Source organism: Chiloscyllium plagiosum, unplaced genomic scaffold (genome assembly GCF_037043375.1).
Source record: "Chiloscyllium plagiosum isolate Xiang-an unplaced genomic scaffold, Cpla_swu_hap1 HiC_scaffold_27, whole genome shotgun sequence".
Classification (NCBI taxonomy): Eukaryota; Metazoa; Chordata; class Chondrichthyes; order Orectolobiformes; family Hemiscylliidae; genus Chiloscyllium; species Chiloscyllium plagiosum.
The window spans coordinates 16,928,739-16,934,510 of NW_028270165.1; positions in this window are offsets into that span (position 1 = coordinate 16,928,739).

Below are 5,772 nucleotides of genomic sequence, written 5' to 3' on the forward strand. Positions count from 1 at the left end.
TTAGTTAAATGTTGTGAAGTGTGAAGCCATTGTTTTAGTCCCCAAGTTCTACCTGACCCCCCGTCCCACCACCCCCCTCCCCCCAGTAACTCTGTTGAGAGCCTTCTTGTCACATTTAAACTAGGATCGATAGATTCGTGAACAGTCGGGGGATGAACAGTTACAGGAAAAGGGCAGGAAAGTGGATGTGGGGAATGTCAGATCAGCCACGATCCTACTGAATGGAGGAGCAGGCTCAAGGGGCTGAATGGCGTATTCCTGTTCCTATTTCTTATGGTTCCCGAGCCCTTACCTCTGATACAGGGCCATGGTTTCAGTATGTGCCATTACTGAGAGTGCTGATGTTCCCTTGTGTAATATCAACAACTTAGCAGCTGCTGAAACCTCTTGCTCCTTTGTTACCTCTGAACGCAATATGCCAATGTGTTCAGGGGAGGCGATGACCGACTTTATTGTCATCAGCCCATTCACCCAGGTAATGTTCTGGGGACTTGGGTTCAAAACCTGCCACGGCAGATGGTGGATTGTGAATTCAATGTAAATCTGGAATTAAGAATCTAATGATGAAATCGTTGTGGCTTGTTGTAAAAACTTATCTGGTTTCCTGCTGTCCAAACCCCTGTGGGGTTGTTTTCATTGGAGAAAAGAAGGTTTAGGGGTAACTTGATAGATGTGTACAAGATGATTAGGGGTTTAGATAGGGTTGACCGTGAGAACCTTTTTCCACGTATGAAGTCAGCTATTACGAGGGGGCATAGTTTTAAATTAAGGGATGGTAGCTATAGGACAGATGTTAGGGGTAGGTTGTTTACTCAGCGAGTCGTGAGTTCATGGAATGCCCTGCCAGTAGCAGTGGTGGACTCTCCCTCTTTATGGGCATTTAAGCGGGCAGATAGGCATATGGAGGATAGTGGGCTAGTGTAGGTTAGATGGGCTTGCATCAGCGCAACATCGAGGGCCGAAGGGCTTGTTGTGCGCTGTATTCTTCTATGTTCTATGTTCTAAACCTGGTCAGATCTACATGTGATTCAGATCCACTGTCAGCTGGTTGAATCTTCACTGCACTTTCAATCAAAACCTCCAGGCGGAGGTTCACTATAACCTCCCTACTTTTGTACTCCGTTTAAAGACCAATCTCCCTTTTGCCTTCCCTATTACTCACTGAACTTGGATGAAGAGTTCATGTCATCCTTACCACCGGCATTCTAATCAACTGTCTCGACTGCAGTCTTGGCAATAGTACATTCACTTTACTTATCCAAATAATTCATATACATATTGTAAATAATTTTTGCCCCAGCACTGATCCCTGTGGCACGTTGCTAGTTATACGTTGCGATCCTAAACATGCCCCATATCCCTCCTGTATCATTGGTTAGCCAATCATCTATCCATACGATTAGACTATTTCCAATATCATGTGCATATCATTGGCTCTGCCAGCAAGTCTTGCCAAACTGTCCTTGAAAAAGTGGTGGTGAGCTGCCTCTTAAATTGCTTCACAAATATGATGTGGTCTATAATAAAGGTTCAGGAGCGAGTTCCAGGATTTTGTTCAATAACATCGAAGCAATGCGTATAAGTCACAGTTGGAATGTTGTGTTCACACTTATCTCCTCTTGCTGGTTGAAGTGATGGAGTGGAAGTTGCTCTTGAAGAGCCGCCTCTCATATAATCAAGCCAGACAGATCGATTGTGGCCAGAGACTCTGCCATTTTGACTTCTCATCAATCTACATTCTTTCCATCCAAGTTTTAGTCACGTCAAACTGCCGCGCAATGCTGTTATGGCCACAGTAAACTATAATAACGTGAAGATCGCTGGGATGATTTTCGACATCCGACTGCAATTATTACACAGATCATTGTTTCCAGTTTTGGTGGAACAAAAGACATTATATTGGTGGATAATTACAGTTAGTGCAAACACAGCTATCCATCGATATATATTAATCCTGATCACTTCAATGGCCAAATTTCAATTCAGAAACCAAGTGCACTCGGCTGCTTGTAACATAGACAACATGACAAAATGGCTCAGAGGAGGAGAAATGGGGCATTGAGGAGGAGTGAAATGTTTGCTTTTGGTCACCTCCACAATTGTTAGAAAAACAGGTTGAAAGGATTCTTAAAAGGTGTCTGAAGTAATAATGTGGCAGCACACTTCAGACAGCGCAAAGTGGAAGATCACTTTCTAGTGGAAGAAAAAGACATTCCTTATTTCTGAAAGAACTGGAAAACAGAAGAGGGAATGAAATCTGACTTGGGAGCTATTTCCTATTTGTTGAGGATGTTGCTTCATCACAGTCTTGGTTTCGAGCATAAGCTCATCATCAGGAATAAAGGGTGGCCCAAGGGTGCTGAGAGATAAATGGGAAGGAAGTGGGGCTGGAGGGAAGGCAGCTGGGAGTGCAATAGATAGACAGAGGTAGGGATTGATAGTGATCGGTCAGAGATGAGGGTGGAGCAAATAGGTGAGAAGCAAGGTGGACAGGTATGACAGGTCAAGAGGTTGGTGTCGAATTGGAAGGTTGGATCTGGGACAAGGTGGGGGAGAGGAAATGAGGAAACTGATGAAATCTACATTGATACCATGTAGTTGGAGGGTCCCAAGTCAGAAGGAGAGGTGTTTTTCCTACAAGCGTCAGGTAGCAAGAGTTTAGCAGTGGAGGAGGCCCAGGACTTGCATGTCCTTGGCGGAATGGGAGGGGGATTTAAAGCGTTCAGCCACAGGTCGTTTAGTTTTATTGTCCCAGAGTTGTTCCCTGAAACGTTCCGCTAGTTGGCGTCCAGTTTCCCCAATGTTGATGAGACCATATTGCGAGCAATGGACATAATCTTATCAATAGATTGCATAAATCTTAGCCTGCCAGAGTTATTTTCTTTAACTTAATTAAAGAAAACTTTAATTAAATTGGGTGACTGCATGAAACGGTTTGTTGGTTAGATTTGAATCATCACTCCCAAATGAGACAATGCCATGAATATCAGTGAACTGCTCTTTTTGTTAAAAACCACAAGTTCTTGATGTATTTTCACAACTTACTGGTATTCACATCTGCACATTCAATGTCAACCTCTGACATGAGAAATGAAATTACACCATTAATTTTGACTTACAATTTTCGAAGAAACAAATTAATTGCACACAGTCAAGACAAAGTCTTATTAATATGAAATTAAATTTGACCCCCAAAAAATATAAAATCAATTGGGAGATAAGAAATGGGGGAAGGGCATAAGGCACGAAATGCAGCATCATAGAAGGTGCTCCTCCAGGTAATGTATTTTACCAACTACCGCTGCAAAATATAAACACTCTGATATGATCCTCCGGTTTTAATGTAAAACATAGCCCCATACAGGAGGCACCATTTAAATGAGTTAAAAATACAAGCCTTGAGCAAATCCAGTCTCCAGCCTTACCCTCCGCTTCTTGGAGCTCGGACCTTCTTCCAGCTCCGGGGGATTGATGCCACTTCCACTTCTCCACTGAAGAAGCTTTGGGAAGCAGATGCAAAGGCAAGATACAGAACAGAGCACCTTTGCAAATGAAAGCAGCTTATAGAGACATTGAGCAATAGCATCACACGGTTTTGACCAATTGACCTCTTGTTACGTGCCCAGCACACTCACGCAGCACTACTCTGCTTCTGGGCACCCAGCAGCTGGATTGTGCATCAGTTTAAAGTAGGTCCTATATCTCTGACAACATCAGTACACAAGGCAATAGAACATAGAACATAGAACAATACAGCACAGAACAGGCCCTTCGGCCCACGATGTTGTGCCGAACATTTGTCCTAGCTTAAGCACCCATCCATGTACCTATCCAATTGCCACTTAAAGGTCAACAAAGATTCTGACTCTACCACTCCCACAGGCAGCGCATTCCATGCCCCCACCACTCTCTGGGTAAAGAACCCACCCCTGACATCTCCCCTATACCTTCCACCCTTCACCTTAAATTTATGTCCCCTTGTAACACTCTGTTGTACCCGGGGAAAAAGTTTCTGACCGTCTACTCTATCTATTCCTCTGATCATCTTATAAACCTCTATCAAGTCACCCCTCATCCTTCGCCGGTCCAATGAGAAAAGGCCTAGCACTCTCAACCTATCCTCGTACGACCTATACTCCATTCCAGGCAACATCCTGGTAAATCTTCTCTGCACCCTCTCCAAAGCTTCCACATCTTTCCTAAAGTGAGGCGACCAGAACTGCACACAGTACTCCAAATGTGGCCGAACCAAAGTCCTGTACAGTTGCAGCATCACTTCACGACTCTTGAATTCAATCCCTCTGCGAATGAACGCTAATACACCATAGGCCTTCTTACAAGCTCTATCCACCTGAATGGCAACTTTCAAAGACCTATGAACATAGACCCCAAGATCCCTCTGTTCCTCCACCTCACTAAGAACCCTACCATTAACCCTGTATTCCGCATTCTTATTTGTCTTTCCAAAATGGACAACCTCACACTTGGCAGGGTTGAACTCCATCTGCCACTCCTCAGCCCAGCTCTGCATCATATCCAAGTCCCTTTGCAGCCGACAAGAAAGGTTTCAGCACACTGGCCTTCATCAATTAGAGAACTGAGTATAGATGTTGGCAAGTTATGTTGTAGTTATACAGGACGTTGATGAGGTTGCACCTGGAATATTGTGATCAGTTTTGCTCCCCTTGGTGTTCTGACTTCTGACGTCTTCAACTCTGTGTTTATCTTGAAATTGATGAGATACTTTGTCCAACTCAGCATGTTTAAACAGTATCGCTCAGATGATTCATTTGAAACTTTTCAGGAAGTGAGCTCAATAAGATTGAACTATTCAAATTTACTTGGACTCTATTTTAAAATTACATCTGGACCAGTAGGCAAAGTCATTACAGCATGGAAACAGACCCTTCGGTCCAACTTGTCCATGCTGACCTGATATCCTAAATTAATCTTGTCCCATTTGACAGCACCTGACCCATATACTCTGGCAGCTCATTTCATATGTATCACCTCCTGCATGAAGACATTGTCCCTTTAATATATTTCGCCTCTCACCCTAAACCTATGCCCTCTAGTTCTGGACTCCCCCACCCCAGAGAAAAGACCTTGTCTATTACCCTGTTCATGCCCCTCAAGATTTTGTAACCTCTATTAGGTCTCTCCTCTGCCTCCGATGCTCCAGTGAAAACAGCTCCAGCCTATTCAGCCTCTCCCTGGGGCTCAAACCCTACAACCCCCAACATCATTTCCATAAATCGTTTCTCATGGAGGAGTCAACGTTTCAGTCCCGAAGAAGGGTTAATACCCAACGCTGACTACTCCATATGCTGGTGCTGCCTGGCTTGCTGTATTCTCCCAATCTCCTGCTTGCAACTTCGGGTTGCAATATGTAGTGGCTCAGTGGTTACCACTGCGGCCTCACAGCGCCCGGGATCCAGGTTTGATTCCAGCCTTGGATGGCTGTCTGTGAGGAGTTTGCACATTCTCCCAGTGTCTGCATGGGTTTTCTCTGGGTGATCCTGTCTTCTTACATAAACCAAATATGTGCAGGTCATGTGGATTGGCCATGCTTTATTGCCCATAGAGTTAGGTACATTAGTTAGAGGCAAATGGGTCTGGATGGGTAACTCTTCGGAGGGTCGGTGTGGACTTGTTGGGACAAATGGCCTGTTTCCTGTAGCTAATCTCATCTGCACTAATTTTGTCTCTAACGAATGGCAGAGTAGACTCGACGGGCCCAATAGCCTAACTTCTGCTCCGATGGTCTTGCGG